The sequence below is a fragment of the Lithobates pipiens genome, unplaced genomic scaffold, assembly GCF_037356315.1.
Source record: "Lithobates pipiens isolate NorthernLeopardFrog02 unplaced genomic scaffold, aLitPip1_a1.2 Scaffold_30, whole genome shotgun sequence".
In the NCBI taxonomy this organism is placed as follows: domain Eukaryota; kingdom Metazoa; phylum Chordata; class Amphibia; order Anura; family Ranidae; genus Lithobates; species Lithobates pipiens.
The window spans coordinates 161,813,775-161,833,635 of record NW_027507791.1 but is presented as its reverse complement, the minus strand read 5'-3'; the positions used below and the strand labels follow the sequence as shown (position 1 = coordinate 161,833,635).

General features: G+C 46.3%; 1 protein-coding gene and 1 pseudogene across 5 annotated transcripts in view; one reads left to right on the top strand and one right to left on the bottom strand.

Annotated features, from left to right (window-relative positions):
- LOC143943334 (matrix metalloproteinase-18-like) overlaps window positions 1-19,861 on the bottom strand; it is a 1,003,345-nt gene that overhangs the window by 899,914 nt on the left and 83,570 nt on the right. The gene's annotated exons all lie outside the window — the stretch shown is intronic.
- Window positions 16,205-17,606, top strand: LOC143943398 (posterior protein-like; annotated as a pseudogene).

The window sequence follows — 19,861 nt, the reverse complement described above, 5'->3', positions numbered from 1 at the left end:
GATCAAGAGTTGTCATATATCGGGCTGTTCCCAGCCGGTCAACCAACTCATCTATACGTGGCATGGGGTAGGTGTCAAATTTTGTAACTTTATTTAATTGTCTAAAATCGTTACAAAACCGCCAGCTCCCATCAGGTTTGGGCACTAGTACAATAGGACTGGACCAGTCACTCTGGGACTCCTCTATCACACCCAATTCCAGCATCCTTTGAACCTCCCCACGTATTGCCTCCCGTCGGGCCTCTGGTATTCTATAAGGTTTTAGTTTTACCCTTTCTCCTGGCGGGGTGATAATGTCATGCTCTACGCCAGATGTTTGTCCCGGAAGCTCAGAGAAAATCTCTTTGTTACGAAGTACAAACTCTTTAACCTCCTGTTGTTGGGGTTTCGATAAGGTGTCTGCTATTCCATACCTCAGGAACTAAGCAATCAGGCTGTACTTGTGACAAAGTCTCTGCGACTAGGGATTCCCTATCCCTCCAGGCTTTCAGCAGATTGACGTGATAGATCTGCTCCGGCTTTCGCCTTCCTGGCTGTCTAACCCTGTAGTTCACCTCACTAATTTTTTCAATTACTTCATATGGACCTTGCCATTTGGCCAGAAATTTGCTTTCAACAGTAGGGACTAGCACCAAGACCCTATCCCCCGGGGAAAAAGTACGGGTCTTGGCCCCACGGTTGTACACTCTCTGCTGTGCTAACTGCGCTTGGGTTAAATGTTCCTTTACAATTGGCATTACCTGTGCAATTCTATCTTGCATCAGGGCGACATGCTCAATCACACTCCTGTGAGGAGAACTCTCATTTTCCCAAGTTTCCTTGGCGATATCCAGCAGCCCTCTTGGGTGTCTCCCATAGAGCAACTCGAAGGGTGAGAAACCCATAGAGGATTGGGGTACCTCCCTAATGGCAAACATCAGATAGGGTATTAGACAATCCCAATTCTTTCCATCTCTATCCACCACCTTCTTTAACATTTGTTTTAGGGTTTTGTTGAATCTTTCAACCAACCCATCTGTTTGGGGGTGATACACAGATGTACGCAATTGCTTCACTTTGTACAACTTGCATAATTCTTTCATAACCCGGGACATAAAGGGTGTACCTTGGTCCGTAAGCAGTTCCTTACAAATACCCACGCGGCTAAAAACAAGGGATAGCTCTTTGGCTATGGTTTTGGCCGAGGTATTTCGGAGAGGAATTGCTTCCGGATAACAGGTGGCATAGTCCAATATAACCAAAATGTACTGATGCCCCCTAGCAGACTTCATTATCGGACCTACCAAATCCATTGCGATCCTCTCAAAGGGGACCTCAATGATAGGAAGAGGTACCAGTGGGTTACAGCAATGTGGCATAGGTGCCGACTTCTGACACACAGGGCAGGAGGAACAATACTTTTCTATTTCCTTCATGACCCCAGGCCAATAGAATCTCTGCAATACCCTCTCTCTGGTTTTCTCTGTCCCCAGATGACCTCCCAGAATGTGTCCATGAGCCAATTCTAACACCAACTTCCTGTAAGGTTTGGGCACTACAAGTTGCTCAATGGTTTCTTCTGCCCTTTGAGCCACTCGATATAGCAGGTCCCTTTCCATAGTGAAGTAAGGATAAGGGCAAGTCTTATCTGGGTTCACTAACTCGCCATCTATTTTCACCACATTTTCCTGTGCCTTTATTAGGGTGGGGTCTTTTAACTGTTCTGTGGCAAAATTTTCCCTGTGAACCTCAAGATCCGAAAACTCCACAGACGGCATGTTTTCATCTGAGGATGTTGGCTCCTCCCCAGTTTCTCGAGTTTCCCCTGCCAATACCGACAAGGGAAATTCAGGAGAGTCCTCACCACTCCCAGAGGAATTCTGGTCATCTTCCTGGTTTATAGGGGCACCAATGGGGGCCTCAGGACAATCCCAGAGTTCCCAGAATTTTGGAAAATCTCTTCCCACAATAGCATCATGTGGTAACTGAGACACTAACCCCACCTGATGAGAGAGGTTACCTTTGGGGGTCTCAAAAAACACTGAAGTTACAGGATACTCTCGGGTGTCCCCATGCACACAAATAACAGCCACCCTGTTCTTCCCAGAGACCTCTGTAGTAACTAATTCAGCTTTTATCAATGTTACCAGGCTACCTGAATCTAGCAACACATCAACATGTCTACCATTAATACACATTTTACATAAATGTTTCTCAGGTCCCCGAATGGCAGTGCATGCAACTGTCGCAAACAGCGACTGACGTCTCTCCCTTATAAAGTCACATTGCATAGGCTCATCCACAACTGGGCAATTGGCTGCAATATGTCCCTCTTGCCGGCAGCGGTAGCAAATAATTTTTTTCGCTGCCTCTTGCAGCATGGGCTTCCTGGGCTGCTCCCGCCAGACCTTAGGTAGAACTCCCACCCTCTCACTCTCTCCACCCTCACCCCTTGGAGTCATCTTACCCGCCACTGGGGATGATCTGGTCTTAGGGGGGAAAGTCCGTGAGTCCCTGGAAGAGGTGGTCAAGTTCTCTGTAGCCAAGTACCTCTCAACCAGATCCACAAGTTTATCTGCATTTTCTGGGTCTCCATGGCTTACCCATTTTTGGATGGCAGTAGGAAGAGCTCTCAGGAAACGATCCATAACCACACGTTCCACAATGTTTGGTGCGGTCAAAATCTCTGGCTGCAGCCACTTCCTGCTCAGGTGAATGAGATCATACATTTGAGACCTGGGAGGTTTTCCAACCTGAAAAGTCCAGTTATGCACACGCTGAGCCCGGACTGCCAGGGTGACACCCAGCCGTGCCAATATTTCTGCTTTTAGCACCACATAGTCTTTTGCTTGGTCAGGCTCTAGGTCATAATAAGCTTTCTGCGATTCCCCAGTTAACAGAGGGGCCACCAGTCCAGCCCATTGCTCCTTAGGCCACTTTTCCCTTTCAGCAGTCCTTTCAAATGTGGTCAAAAACACCTCCGGATCATCCTCTCCAGTCATTTTTGTCAGTAAACGGCTCACACCAAAGGTTGCGGTATTATTGTACCCACTTGCTTCATTGGTCTGCGGACGTTGCTGTATCAATGTCTCTATTTGCTGTTGAAAATTCTGCTCTTGCTTCTGCAACAGGTCTATGAAGCGGGCTTCAGATCGCTGCTGGGCTTGTTGCTGAGCTTCCAAACTCTGCTGCAAAGTTGCATTTGTCTGCTTCTGATTTGCATTTGCCTGCTGCTGGGCTTTCAAACTCTGCTGCAAAGTTGCATTTGTCTGCTGCTGATTTGCATTTGCCTGCTGCTGGGCTTGTTGTTGAGCTGCAAGGCTCTTTTGTAAAGCTGCATTTGTTTGCTGCTGGTTTGCATTTGCTAGAGCCAGCTGTCTCAGTATCTCCTCCATGCTGGCCTTAACAAAAAAAAAAAAAAAAATGCCCAAATTCTCCACCAACTGTGAGGGGGTTCGCTCGGTAGCGGGTGTGTGTGACCCCCTGGATGGGTTCACAACACAAAGTCAGGCACAGCAGACAGCGGTGTAGGTGCAAAAAACAAAAGATCCGGTTTATTTAGGCTACATGCAGTGATACATATAACAGCCAAACAAAATAAAACAAGAAAATAAATCCTGGTCAGCTTGACCTCTAACTACACACGTAGACTCCCTGTCTAACAACTGGGTGCAGCCTTGTGCTGCCCCAGTCCCTGTCTCTACTGTAGGGGTTTGCCACACAGGCGTTAACTCACCACACAGAACAGATCTCAGACTCCCCAGTCTATACACACAAAACTGGTTCCAGGATGGAGCATCTCCCTATGCATGCTGGGGTTTTTTGTAGAGGTCTTAATGAGCCCACTTACTACAGCTGGGCTCATTAACTCTTCCCCTCTAATTGTAAAAGTCTGCATAAAGCCTGAATCTAGGACACACATATTTCCCATCCTGAATACAACCAGGTGATTTTACCTGCGTGCTGCCACAATACCCTTAATGGACGAAATTAAAACAGAATGTTTAAACTTAATATGCAGGCCATTATCATGGATAGGACGTGTTAATACCCTGAAAATGGTTCTACTCCCTAAGATCACATATAAGTTTCAAATGATACCGATAGCACTTCCACAACGATACCTCAGAAAATTGAAACCTACAGTGATGAACTTTGTCTGGAAAAATAAAAAACAGAGTCTCTTTTCAAATATTAAAACAAAAAAAAACGAGGAGGTTGGCAATCCCCGACATCCAAAAATACTATAATGTGGTAGTACTTTCAAGAGTTGCCGAATGGGTCAGGGATAAAAACGAAAAAGGTGGGTTAAAATAGAAAATACACAGAGTAAAGTACGATTACAGAGCACTTGACGTTAATATGCATGTATTGACTCGGAACACATTTAAAATGTGGGATAAGTTGCAAAACGCCCCCACCCTAACCCTCCTAAAGAAAATCACGTCCCTCAGGGCAACTTTAGCTGAACTCGCTCTGGGTCGAGTTGAACAGGCCTTACTTAAGTTGAAGCAGCTGTTCTATGATAAGGGTAATAAGGCCCATACACTCTTGGCGAGAAAGTTGAGGGACAACGCTTTAATGTCGACCCCACACCAGATTCAGGACAGATCGGGCCGATTGGTCTCTCACCCTAGAGATATAGCCCAATCATTTGCAGACTTCTATAGGACCCTTTACAATAATCACGACATCCTGACCAATCCCCCCTCGCCCGACCTTGCCGCGCGAATGCAGCAGTACCTAGACCATAGTGGAATATCAAAGCTTCAAACAACAGATTTAGACTCTTTAAACTCCCCGATTACACAGGAGGAAATAGAGCAGACCGTCAAATCCCTACCCAATCGTAAAGCCCCAGGCCCGGACGGTTTTCCATATGAGTATTACAAAGAATTCCTTCCGTCCCTGCTCCCCACTATGTGCAGGCTGTTTAATGCATTCCTGCAGGATACCCCGATCTCACGGGATATGCAGAGCTCCTTCATTACGGTAATCCCTAAACCAGGGAAGATCCCCGCCATGTGTGCCAGTTATAGACCAATAACCCTGCTGAACTCTGACCTCAAAATCTTTACCAAACTCCTATCTCTGCGCTTAAGCATGGTCCTTCCGTCCCTGATCCATAAAGATCAGGTTTGCTTTGTCCCCATGCGCCAAGCAGGGGATAATACCAGGAAGATCATAGATTTGGTGGGGGTGGTGAACAGGGAGGGAGGCCAGGCCTTGCTGTTGGGTCTGGACGCGGAGAAGGCGTTTGACCGCCTGGGGTGGCCCTTCCTGTTCGCCACACAGGGATCAGAGGACCCTTTTTTAGGGCTATCCAGCACCTATACCTGAACCCTACGTCCCAGGTCAAGCTCCCCTTTGCCCTCTCTACCCCACTACCTGTACAGAATGGCACCAGACAGGGATGTCCGCTCTCGCCCCTGCTCTTCGCATTATGTGTCGAGCCCCTGGTGGCCACTATCCGGAAAAACCCAGACATTAAGGGCATAATAGTGCGAGACAGGGAGTTTAAAATCTCCCTGTTTACAGACGATGTTATACTCTCACTGATACAACCCAGAACCTCCCTCCCTAACCTTCACAGGGAACTGGAACGCTATGGGGCCCTGTCAGGATATAAAATAAATACCTCTAAGTCAGAGGCACTCCCAATTAACACCCCAGTAGAGGAGGTAGCACGTCTCAAAGCCAACTTCCCCTACAGCTGGAGGACTAAGGCACTGCAGTACCTAGGGATTTATATCACCCCGCAGTATTCCACGCTCTATCAGGCAAACTTTCCTCCCCTTCTCCATAACATTAGAACCCTCCTCCAACAGTGGAAAAAACACCATCTCTCACTCCTTGGGAGGATCGCGTCTATAAAGATGACGATCCTCCCGAAGCTATTATACCTCTTCCAGACCCTACCCATACCAGTCCCCTACGGCCAACTGAATCACTTACAAGCTGACTTACTGAACTTCACTTGGAACTACAGAAGGCATAGGATCCCACGCTCTGTATTGCAGGCGGCCCGATTGGATGGCGGCCTGGCTTTCCCTAACCTCACTAAGTATTACCAGGCGGCACAACTAAGGGCAGTAACCTCTTGGTTTACGCTCCGGACATATAATAAATGGACCGAGATAGAGAAGTTATGGCTCGCCCCAATACACCCCAACAATCTGCTATGGAATGCGAACGCGGAGGTAGAATCCGCACGGCTTCTAGGCCTGATGGCACTACTCCGAAAGCTGTGGCGCGCACTGTCGCGGCAACATGAGCTATCATCGGAAAGCCTCGTTTGCCTGTAATCCCAAACTGCCAGATAGCCTGACTCATCAGATGTCCTCACCGTGGACCACAAGAAACCTTTTCCATTATGGCCATCTGGTAGATCCTTGCACCCGTAAACTGCGTTCCTTTGCAGACTTAGGCCGCGTACACACGCGCGGACTGTTTGCCCAACCTTGTTCGTCAAACAGTTTGGGCAAACAGTCCGCTCAAAATTTGCATGAGCGGACTTGCCCACACACGAGCGGACTGTTTCAACGAACTGTTTGCCAAACAGTCCGCTCAACTTTTGAAATGAACGGACTCGCCCACGTAAGGCGGAGGCAAGTCCGCCCATTTCGAGCGCGTGTACAGATAGGCGGGGCCCGCGAAGGAAACGTCGCGGGCTCCGCCGCCTGGAATGGGCTTAAAGGGGAACCCCAACACCGAAAAAAATCGGCGTGGGGGTTCCCCCCAAGTCCACACCAGACCCTTGTCCGAGCACGCTACCCGGCCGGCCAGGAAAGGGGGGCGAGCGAGCGCGCCCCCCCTCCTTAGCCGTACCAGGCCGCGTGCCCTCAACATGGGGGGTGCCTTGGGGAAGGGGGGGCCGCGCGGCCCCCCCACCCCAAAGCACCTTGTCCCCATGTTGATGAGGACAAGGGCCTCTTCCCGACAACCCTGGCCGTTGGTTGTCGGGGTCTGTGGGCGGGGGGCTTATCGGAATCCGGGAGCCCCCTTTAAGAAGGGGGCCCCCGGATACCGGCCCCCCACCCTATGTGAATGAGTATGGGGTACAATGTACCCCTACCCATTCACCTGTGAAATAAAGTACAAAAAAAAACAACACATGGAAAAAGTATTTTATTGCACAGCTCCGGGGGTCTTCCGTCTTCGGGGGTCTTCTCGCCGGACTCCTCCGCTATGTGTGTGTAGCTCTTTTGCTAGCGGAGGAGTCTGGCTTTCTTCCTCCCCACCGCCGGCCTCTTCTCCCGACTTCGGGGGTCTTGTCCCCCTCTTCGGTTCTTCTGCCGGGCCACCGCGCCTGGTCCGGTGGCCCGGTCTTCTGTCGCCGTCTTCCGTTCTTCTGTCGCCGCCTTCGGTTCTTCTGCCGGGCCACCGCGCCTTCTTGTAGCTCTTTTACAGGCGGTGGCCCGGTCTTCTGTCGCCGCTGTCGTCGTCGCCGCCGCCGCCGCCTTCCGTTCTTGTTCTTCTTCTTGTTCTTCTTCTTCTTCTCCTGGAGATGTTGACTCGACGAGCTCTCCGGCCGGAATGCCAGGGACACGCTCCGCTGCCACTTATATAGTGACAATGGGGCGGTGTCACATGGTATATGTCACATGGGTTGGTCACATGGGTTGATGTCACATGGGGACTATGACATCGTAAGGGGGCGGGGTCACCATGTGACCAACCCATGTGACATATACCATGTGACACCGCCCCATTGTCACTATATAAGTGACCGCACAGCGCGGTTCTGGCATTCCGGCCGGAGAGATCGTCGAGTCAACATCTCCAGGAGAAGAACAAGAAGAAGAACAAGAAGAAGAACAAGAACGGAAGGCGGCGGCGGCGGCGACGACGACAGCGGCGACAGAAGACCGGGCCACCGCCTGTAAAAGAGCTACAAGAAGGCGCGGTGGCCCGGCAGAAGAACCGAAGGCGGCGACAGAAGAACGGAAGACGGGGACAGAAGACCGGGCCACCGGACCAGGCGCGGTGGCCCGGCAGAAGAACCGAAGAGGGGGACAAGACCCCCGAAGTCGGGAGAAGAGGCCGGCGGCGGGGAGGAAGAAAGCCGGACTCCTCCGCTAGCAAAAGAGCTACACACACATAGCGGAGGAGTCCGGCGAGAAGACCCCCGAAGACGGAAGACCCCCGGAGATGTGCAATAAAATACTTTTTCCATGTGTTGTGTTTTTTTTTGTACTTTATTTCACAGGTGAATGGGTAGGGGTACACTGTACCCCATACTCATTCACATAGGGTGGGGGGCCGGTATCCGGGGGCCCCCTTCTTAAAGGGGGCTCCCAGATTCCGATAAGCCCCCCGCCCGCAGACCCCGACAACCAACGGCCAGGGTTGTCGGGAAGAGGCCCTTGTCCTCCTCAACATGGGGACAAGGTGCTTTGGGGTGGGGGGGCCGCGCGGCCCCCCCTTCCCCAAGGCACCCCCCATGTTGAGGGCACGCGGCCTGGTACGGCTAAGGAGGGGGGGCGCGCTCGCTCGCCCCCCTTTCCTGGCCGGCCGGGTAGCGTGCTCGGACAAGGGTCTGGTGTGGACTTGGGGGGAACCCCCACGCCGATTTTTTTCGGCGTTGGGGTTCCCCTTTAAGCCCATTCCAGGCGGCGGAGCCCGCGACGTCTCCTTCGCGGGCCCCGCCTATCTGTACACGCGCTCGAAATGGGCGGACTTTCCGAGCGGGAACAGTCCGCTCATTTCGAAAGTACAGCGGACAGGCCCACACACGGGCGGACTGTTCGCTCAAACACAGTTTCAGCGGACAGTTTTTCGGAATTTCCGAAAGACTTTGTCCGTCCAACTGTCCGCTGAAACTGTCCGCTGAAAGCCCACACACGAGCGGACTGTCCGCCCAAACACTGTTCAGCGGACAAGGTTGGGCGAACAGTCCGCCCGTGTGTACGCGGCCTTACAGTCCAAATTTGATCTCCCGAAGCAGGTTTTCTACGGGTATCTCCAAATCCGACACTATGCCTTGACATTTGCACCGAGCCTGCAATTCTCCACTCCGACCCCCTTTGAAAACCTCATCTTGGCAGGCTCGACCCAAAAAGGTCTGATCTCGGACATCTATAAAATACTGAATGACAGGCCCATTATCTCAGCGGGCAAGCATAAATATATGCTTAAGTGAGAAAAGGCACTGGGTGAGGAGATACCCGTGGACCAATGGAGGGTCATCTGGATTCAGGCATCCAAGTCTTCGATATGCACACTCTATAAAGAAAATATTTGTAAAATACTCTACTTCTGGTACATGACCCCTGATGTGATCCACGCCATCCATCCAGCAAGCTCGGATCGCTGCTGGAGATGCCTGGGAGACAGGGGAACATTGTATCACATATACTGGGAATGTCCACTGATAGTACCCTACTGGGAGTCAGTGCATCAACTCCTGACTCACCTCTTAGAGAGGGACGTCCCCCTCACCCCTAAATTTTTCCTGCTAGGGCTGTCGCCCGTGAAAATCCCGGCCCCATAGGGGAAACTGGTCAGGCACATTCTCACGGCAGCTCGCTGCCTAGTGGCATTGAACTGGAAGCGCTGGACCCCTCCACTGGAGGGAGCGCTGTATGCTAGGATTAGGGAGGTAGAGACAATGGAGAAGATGACAGAGAGGCTGCAGGACCGCCTGGACGCACACAACCTGATTTGGGAACTGTGGCACCGCCGAGAGGATCCTAGTAATCCAAAACCAGGTATTGGCTGATGTTGGTTGAGCCTTCCATCTCCCCCCCTCTCCTTTTCTTTCCCCTTTTTTTTTTTTTTCTCTCTCTCTTTCTCCTACTTTCTTCTCTCATCTATCCCTGTCCATGGATATCCTCCAGGGACCCATGAGACCGCTTATTATGCTGGCAGGATGATACGTTTGACTGTGGTTGCATAGGTTGTATATATATCCTGCACTGGACAATCTTGAGAAGTGTATACTAGAACATGGTCTGCGGATAGATAGTGACACAGTACTTGAAAACTTAGCTGATCCATGTATTTTCCATTTGAAAGTTTTGTATTGTTGATTGGAAGACCCTTGCACTTCAACTGTATGTTGAATATCTTTCAATAAAACGTTATTGATAAAAGAAAAATGTGGGATAAGATGTAAAAGCAATTAAATGGGGAATATAAGTTACCATTAATAGCACTGAACGAAAATTATTATTTTGCACCAGGGAAAAAATAATAGGAGGAAATTGGATAAAAAAAAAAAAAAAAAAGACAGGGCACAATTAAGAGATATAATAAAAAAAGGGAAAATTGTTGCACTTCAAGAATTAAAATATAACAAGGACTTAATGGTGAATGATGGGTGGCGGTATCTCCAGTTGAGTCATTTTGTAAAAAACGAAGACCTGACTTTGTTGGAACGGTTAATGACAGCAGATAGTACAAAAAATATAATATCAAGGATATATAAATTGATGAAGGTGGACGAACTGGAGAGCCCACCATACATAAAAAAATGGGAAAGGGACTTTTGATCACAGAGGGATAAAACCACTATTGGAAAAATACTTAAATTGACCCATAGTTCAGCAGTAGACATTAAAACTGCCGAAATGAACTATAAATATTTAATTAGATGGTATGCAACCCCAGATAAAGTCAGTAAATTTCCACCCGGTAAAAAGGCAGAACATAGAAAAAATAAACCACGCTAGACACAAAACAAAAAATTAATAAAAATAAAAATAAACAGCCTTCCGCCAGAAGTGGGACACACACACCAAGAAAGCTCAGAAAAAAGAAAACTAGCTGCGCCAAAAATAAAATTATTAAAAATGAAACCCTTATAAACAATGATTATTATAATCAAAAAGGTTAATCTCCAATATCAATGTCCTCATTAGTTAATAAAATTTGCAGGAGATGACTTCCACACTGCAACAGTTAATTCGCAACAATCATCTCAGGTACTCTTATTGTAACACCACGGTGTTTCACCCATATACATGTGGAAAAAAGGGATGCCCGACCACCGAGATGCAGATATGCTTACCAGACGGCAAAAAATAGGGAGCATTTAAATATAATTCTTCCACATCCTTAGGATTGAACCAGGAACTATAGATCACCTTGGAATGGACCCTCTAAACCAGGGGTGCCCAACCTTTTCAAGAGCGAGGGCCACTTATGCGACTTGGTAACCGATCATGAGCCACAATGAGTGGAGCAGGTGGATGTCATGTCCGTGTCCACTCTGTATCCGCAGAGCGGACACAGACGCAGTCCACGACACTGTTTAGCAGAACGTATTGGAGGTAGAACACAAGTCGGTTTATGTCTGCCACTACTTAGAGGTGAAAGGAGGGTCCAATTGGTCGGACTGTCGGACTGACCATGTGAAAGGGGTCCAAGGCTGCTTTCACACTGATGCACTGTGGTTTACCCAACCCACGTGTGCAACGCAGTGTACCTTTGGCTTTCCTGCAGTTTGCAATAGACTTCTATTATATTCTGCAGGTTTCGTGCACTTTCAGAAAGCTCACCAAACTTGCAGGCAATAATAGAAGTCTATGGTTCAGTGCAGGTAACCCACAGGTAAACTGCTCTGCACCTGCAGATCAGATTGAAAGTAGCCCAGTAACCACTGCAGAAAAGATATGCCCATATATATACTGTGATTTTAGTAATAAACTGACTATTAATAACAGTATTCTTTCTATTCGATCCCAGAGCAGGAGGTCGCGGGCCACATCAGAGGGCTTTGATTGGGCCACTGATTGGGCACCCCTGCTCTAAACCGTCATTATGGACTCCTAGACTCCATGCTTCTATCATCAATGGCAAGGATGCAACGAGCTAGGAACAATGGCCCATCGATGTTGGAACTGCTCCAAAATTAAAAAGTATTGGAAAAAGATTTTATGTTTAATAAAAGAAAAAACGAAGGAAGAAATAACAGAAGATCCGTGGGTAGTTTTCCTGCATGGAGCGGAAGGAGGGGTAGAACAATACAGGAAATCATTGATAGCACATCTGCTAAATGCAGCAAAAAGACTTATTCCCAAGAAGTGGCAAGAAACAGAAAGTCCACTAATTTGGGAGTGGATTGATTCAGTGGAAGAAACATATAACATGGAATGTCTGAGGTATGATATAGAGGAAAAAAGTGCTGGTGTAAAAGAAAAATGGGAGTGTTGGAAAGAGTTTAAAAAAACATGGAGCTATGCGGAAGGATTGAGGGATTAGAGCAATATTAGGGAAAGGAAAAAGGAATAAGAACAGAAATTAAATATCAAGAAAAAAAACAAGCACTTTATCTACCGAGGTTGGGGAAGGAGGGGGGGGGGGGATTTAGTGGAATGGGATGGGAGGTGAAAAGGAAATGTCACAATCAGGAGTAAGATTTTGTATGTATGTGGTTTGTATTTATATGGAGGAAAATAAGACACTAGATTATATGAAAAATTTGAAAAAAAAATATATATATTTTAGGAGCAAAAAGATAAATGCCACAGCGATGTGAATATGAGAAGGGACAAAGATGAACGGATACGTTGATTTAACCACTTCAGCTCCTGACCAATTAACAGCCTAAGGACCAGAGGTCTTTTTACAATTTCGCACTGCACTGCTTTAACTGGTAATTGCACGGTCATGCAATATTGCACCCAAACAAAATTTGCGTCCTTTTCTTCCCACAAATAGAGCTTTCTTTTGATGGTATTTGATTGCCTCTGTGATTTTAATTTTTTGCGATATAAATGGAAAAAGAGCGAAAATTTTGAAAAAAGAAAAAGATATTTTCTTCTTTTTGTTATAAGAAAAATCGAATAAACTAAATTTTAGTCATATATTGAGGGCAAAATGTATTCAGCCACATGTCTTTAGTAAAAAAAAATTCAATAAGCGTATATCTATTGGTTTGCGCAAAAGTTATAGCGTCTACAAACTAGAGTACATTTTCTGGAATTTACACAGCTTTTAATTTATGACTGCCTATCTCATTTCTTGAGGTGCTAAAATGGCAGGGCAATACAAACCCCCCCCAAATGACCCCATTTTGGAAAGTAGACACCCCAAGGAAATTGCTGAGGGGTATGTTGAGCCCAATGAATATTTATTTTTTTTGTCCTAAGGGATTGCATAATGACAAAAAAAAAATTTTGCTCACACATGCCATAGTTATATGTGGCACCCCAAAATATATTCCGCTACTTCTCCCGAGTATGGGCATACCACATGTGTGGGACTTTTTGGGAGCCTAGTCGTGCACGGCACCCCGAAAACCAATCACCACCTTCAGGATTTCTAAGGGTGCAAATTTTTGATTTCACTCGAAGGCCATAAAATGCCAAAATAGCACAAACCCCCCCCCCCCCCCCAAATGACCCCATTTTGGAAAGTAGACACCCCAAGCTATTTACTGAGAGGCATGTTGAGTCCATGGAATATTTTATATTTTGCCACAAGTTGCGGGAATAGTACAAACTTTTTTTTTTTTGCTCAAAGTTGTCACTAAATGATATATTGCTCACACATGCTATAGGCATATGTGAAATTACACCCCAAAATACATTCTGCTGCTTCTCCTGAGTACAGGGATACCACATGTGTAGGACTTTTTGGGAGCCTAGCCGCGTACGGGACCCCGAAATCCAAGCACCGCCTTCAGGATTTCTAAGGGCATACATTTTTTATTTTACTCCTCACTACCTATCACTACCTATCACAGTTTTGAAGGCCATAAAATGCCAAGATGGCACAAAACCCCCCCAAATGACCCCATTTTGGAAAGTAGACACCGCAAGCTATTTGCTGAGGGCCATGTTGAGACCATTGAATATTTTTTTTTTGGTCCCAAGGGATTGAATAATGACAAAAAATAAAAATAACTTTTTTTTTTTTTACAAAAAGTTGTCACTAAATTATATATTGCTCACACATGCCATGGTTATATGTGGAATTGCACCCCAAAATACACTTTGCTGCTTCTCCTGAGTACGGAGATACCACATGTGTGGGACTTTCTGGGAGCCTAGCTGCGTACGGGGCCCCAAAAACCAATCGCCACCTTCTGAATTTCTAAGGGCGCAAATTTTTAATTTCACTCCTCACTACCTATTACAGTTTCGAAGGCCATAAAATGCCAAAATAGCACAAAACCCCCCCCAAATGACCCCATTTTGGAAAGTAGACACCCCAAGCTATTTGCTGAGAGTCATGTTGGCTGAAAGAAAAAAAAAAAGATTGATCGGTGGTGTTGGAATCGAACAGGAATTAATGTTATACATATAAAGTTCTACACAGCTGTTTGTACAGCCGAACTCAGCCATATTGATATTTGCAGTCCCACATGTTTAAAGGATAAAGGAATGTGGCACCAAAACACAATCTGAATAGCAGAATGAGTTCTATTCAGCCCACCTGGAGTGTACTGAGCTTCAAAGACAGTAGAACAATGACGGCGCCGGTCTGTCTGTAAGGACAAAGAAAGATAATTAATGAGCGGGAGGGGCGTCCGAGATCAAACCACAAGATGGGAACCCAGTCGGAGCAGTTGCAATTCATGGGCAGACACTGCCCCCCAGAGGCCAATTATGGCAGGACTGTCCGAGGTGGTTAGCCTGGGGGAGGAGACGCCCCAGAGACGCTGATTGGTCCACAGGCAAAGTAGGGTGGGCAATGGGGTGTGGTATGGCTGAGGTATGTTTATCAAAAAGGGTTTCAACAATGAGTTCGGCCTCTGATTCCATTAGGAGGTCCAGTCACGAGGGTCGGATAAGTATAATGCTTATATTGTATTCTGATTGTATGCTATGTATTATTGTAACTTCTATTGATACTTTATGCAAGCTTTCTTATTTCCTTGGGAAATAAATGAGATTTAATTGATCTTAGACCGTGTATTGATTTCATAGCTAATCGTGGTAGTATTGTAATATTAACGATAGCATGTGCTTGGAGTATAGATAGACTAGCTAAACTATAGGGACTGGACAAAGTAATACATAACTGATAATAATAATAGAGTGCACATATCAGTTACTTCATTTGGCACCCTAGAACGGCGTGTAAAACATATTTTTACACAGAATCCACAAAAATCTAATGTATTTTTGTTTCCGAGTCCCTGTAAGCACAGATCCTCAGACACCCAGAACTGAAAGTCATCTCTAGTGTGGACAAGATTGGCACTGGCTCGCGAATTCTGAAACCACGCTTGGATGAGCAGGAAGATTCTGTGAGATATTTCACTGGTAGAACGGACGCGTAAAACCTGGTGAGAACTGTGACTGATATATATATATATATGTACGTTATTGTTGTGTTTGCTGCAGACCTGTAACCAGACGGCAAATTGGCGCACTGGCGAGATAGGGACTGATCATCCCTGGTTATGTGATATAACCGCAGATTGACAGGATAAACCATACAATTTTGAGGGGAAAAGTGGAAATATCCACGTGATTGTGAAAAAGCTCTCTGTCCCAACAGAAATTCCCTATGACCTGCTATTGGAGAGGAGGGCATTGAATAAGAGTGTGTTCTCCTAAAGAAATTCGTGGTTAACTGGATTTGTATTTTTTTATTTTTTTTTTGCGTTTTTTTTTGCGTTTTTTTTTGCAGTTTTTTTTGCGGTTTTTTTTGTATTTGGAGTGGGACTACAGGTGAAAGCTAGCTTCTAAACAGCTTCATCTGTGTCTTTGTGTGTGCTTGGTATCTGTTTGTTTAGTGTATTGCTAATGCAAAGTGTTGGTTAGAGATTGACAGGAATTACCATACATCTTTGAGGAAAAGGAAAAAAGTGGGGGAAATATAGGTTTTTATTTCTACCCACGTGAGAGTGAAATAGCTCTGGTAAGATAACCTGCAGCCTAAGGCATTAAGAGTGTGCCTTGTCTCTTGTATGCTGTAGAACCACAAGTCACTGTAGATTTAAACGGTTCTTATCTGTTTTTTTTTTTTTTTTTGTTTGTTGGTAGGACTAGAGGGGGTTGTCCATTTGGTTGTCTCTGTCTATTGTCTAAGCAATTGGTTGAGCAACCTTAGTGTGGGTAGGCTAATTAGCATGTCAATGGATATCCTTGAAGAGTTTCTTGGGAAAAATGCTTGTATTCAATTCAACAGTATAGGAAAGGATGCGTTAACACACCAATTTAATGATCTATTGAAACAATGCAATACTCATAATGATGCCAAGTATAAAAAATCTTCAAAAAAGGGCAAGAAAAAGAGAATAGCCAATTCTGTATGCATGTTGATGAGAATGAAAGAAATTGCGGAACAGAAAGAGTTGGAGTGGTATAAGGATAGAACAGAGTTAATAGGAAAGATAGAAAATGCGAGTAGAAATATTGCAGCTATAGCGGCAAATGCGGACGCGGATGTTTGTGAATGTGAGGACATGAGGAATGAGATTGAACAATTGGTGACTAAGAATAGTGTGTTGGAACAGGGGTTGGATGAATGGAAGGAAACATGTATGTTGAGAGAACAGTGTATGGCATCTTTAGAAAAGAAAGAGGCTGGGAATGTAAATGCGATAGAAATGCTTAGGGCAGAGCTACAGAAATGTAAAATTCAGCTAGCCCAAAAAGATCATACCATTGTGTCTTTGAGAGCACGGGCAATGGAGAACGTGCACAGCCATTGCTGTGCTAACAAAGATGCACATTCCAGTGTGACACAGGAGCAAAGAGAAGGGATACCGATCGAACAGCAACCAGTATGTTCGGCTGACAATGCTGAAGAGTCCCCGAATCAAAGTTCTTCTCTCTTCACTCCTGTGCCAGAAAGGACTGGGCAAGGATTAGATATCATAAAAAGGGAGGGTGGCACCCAATCCACAACACTCTCCATACAAGATCACACAAATTTGTGCCAGATTTTGGGAAAGTTTGACACTAGCGATTCACCCATTAGTCTCTCGAACAGGCTGGAAGCTGTAGTCGCACAGTACATTTTGAACAATAGGGATGCATGCGCACTCCTCCGCGCATGGCTTCCATTGCAACTGTGTGAAAAACTGCAAACACCAGTCGGGAGTCATAGAGGTCTATCTCCCGAGTTAAACTCAAATTGGGGGAACTCGGCAGATAGAATGAGGGAAATGCAGCGCATAATGGGAGGAAGAGATACTAGGGGTTCAGACGCCCTGGAAAATACAAAGTTTAGGAGGGGAATTGATCCAATACTCTTTTGCAGTGAATACTTCTCCATTTATAAAGCCACCTACAATTGTCCTGATATGTCTCCTGATGACAATAGCTTTCTGTGTTCTATGGCTAATAAATGCACATGTATAGATTACCATACCAGAATTGCACTGAGGAACGCCACCTCGTATCAGACCTTTATAAACATATTAAGGGACTGGGTTCGGGAGACAGATCAAGACAAATAGGCCCCATAAAAGAGTTGCGGAGATAGTTAGAAGCGAAGCTAGAGTGAGATTTGCAGGCAGGTGTTACAGATGTGGCAATACAGGCCATGTGATAAAGAATTGTAAACTGCCTAGGAGGAACATGGGTAAGAAGAAGCCTTGGCATAAGAAGGAACAGCAAAAACCTGGACCAGATAAGGTGGCGAAGGAGCCAAGCGAGGCACCTGATGCTACAATATATAGTCCTCTTTGGGGGGGAAGTACAGAGGATAGGAAAAAGGCTTAAAGGAAAACCACGAGGAGTATAAAATCCCTCCCCCAACCAATCCTTATTTTAAACCATAGAGATGTCAGGCCCCGGAGTTGTCCCTAATATGTCAGCTGGACAGGGACAAAAGCGGCAGATCACGTATCCGAGGGGCGATAGGGGGCCATCGCACAAATGTACTTTTGGATACAGGGGCAGCTGTCAGCATAACGAACATTGAACTTCAAAAGGATCCTGCGGGGAGACAAATTTTCCTTAGAGGATTCGGGGGACAACTAGTACCCTCTGAGCAATCAATACCCGTAAACATAGAAATAAAGAGGTTATGTGTGGAACACAGTTTGTTTCTTTCCCCAACACATGAGGGCACTATTTTGGGCTCTGATGTCATGGGGGCACACGGACTGATTCTCGATCTATGTAATTAAGTACTGTGGAAAGGTTCTAGATACAAAGGCAAGGTGCACATGGTCATGGACAGCGGTGAGGTTGCATCAGTTAAAACAAATGAAATCCTTGACCCGCAGGCAATACTGAAAACAGAGGACCAAATATTGGCTAAAATCTTGTGGCAACATAACAAAGTGTGGGCAACGTCTAAAGCGCAATGTGGTAGAGTTTCAAACATGATTGTTAAAATTGAGGGCCCTGATCCGCCACCTCAGCGTCAGTACAAAATTCCACCCGAATCTATCCCATACATAGAGAGCACAGTGAGGAATTTATTGGCACAAAATGTAATTAAAGAATGCCAGTCTAAAACAAATGCAGCCCTCTGGCCAGTGAAGAAGGAGGGGGGGGGGGGGGGGGGGGGTGGAGGCCCACTGTAGATTTCCGTGCGCTAAACAGATGCACCCCATCTATTACAAATGTAGTTGCTAAGATGCCAGACATGATGACAGCACTGAAACCTTCAGCAAAGGTGTACTCATCAATTGATATATCAAATGGCTATTTTTCAATTCCCGTACATGAGGATAGCCAATACAATAGCCTTTACATTTCAGGGAAAGCAGTATGCATTCTGTCGATTGGCTCAGGGATTCAAATCCAGCTCTACATACTTCCACATCTGTATGGTGGACATTCTGAAGACATTTTCTGAGCCAGAATGCATCATTCAATATGTGGACGACATCTTACTTCAAACAGAGACAAAAGAGCAGCACTACGCTCTGCTGGAGGAACTCCTGACACTAATCGAGAATTCAGGTCTGAAGTTAAATCCCAAAAAGGCACAATTGATGAAGGATTCAGTGTGTTTCTTAGGTGTGATAGTTTCACAGGGGGGAAGGACTCCAGACCCGAACAAATGGGAAACTACCAAGACCAATCACTAAAACTGCTTTGAGGCAGTTCCTGGGAATGGTTGGTTTCTGCAGGGACTTCATTGAAGGCTTTGCAGAAAAGGCAAGATCCCTGTATGAGTTCCTCAAAGGAGACAAGAGGTAAACAGACCCCTTAGACTGGTAGGGAGAGCATGAACAAGCTTTCACCGAGCTAAAGGTGAGTCTGATGCAGGCCCCGGCTTTGAGCAATCCGAATGCCGATTTGCCCTTTGCACTACAAGTGTACGCCTCTGCTGTAGCAATAACAGCTGTGTTGCTGCAGGAGAGGCAGGGCAAATGGGTACCTGTGGGATATTGGTCCAGAGTACTAAGCCCGGTAGAGAGGGGATTCGATGAATGTGTCAGGAACCTTTTGGCAGTGCATTGGTCGGTTCTCGCCACAGAGCATGTTGTGGGATTTGGTAAAATCATTCTGCAGACACCCCATTCTCCAATTAAAATGCTTCTGGAACGTACCCTCAGTGGAGTATCCTCCCAAAGGGTAGCCAGATGGCTAGTGGATTTGACACCCAGGAATCTGGCTGTGACCCACAATGCCACCTACACACTCCCACAATTAATGCAATATGAGGGGGAGCAACATGACTGTGGGGAGGTACATCGGACCAGGACACAGGAGATGTTCAGATTAGCATTGGGTAATGGAGACCTTAAAGTCTGGGTGGATGGATCAAGGTACTGGGATGAAAGAAGTTTTCACACAGGGTATGCCCTGTGGTGCCCCCAGACCAATGAGAATATCATGACCAAATGCCCTCAAAGCTTTTCTGCCCAAAGAGCTGAACTGGAGGCAGTGAGAGAGGCCATCACGCATTTCAGTTCAGGTCCCATAACCATATTCTCCGACAGCGCCTATGTAACAAGGTCTCTGACCGAATACATGCCTTTGTGGCAGTCAAGGGGCTTCAGTGATGCCTCTGGGAG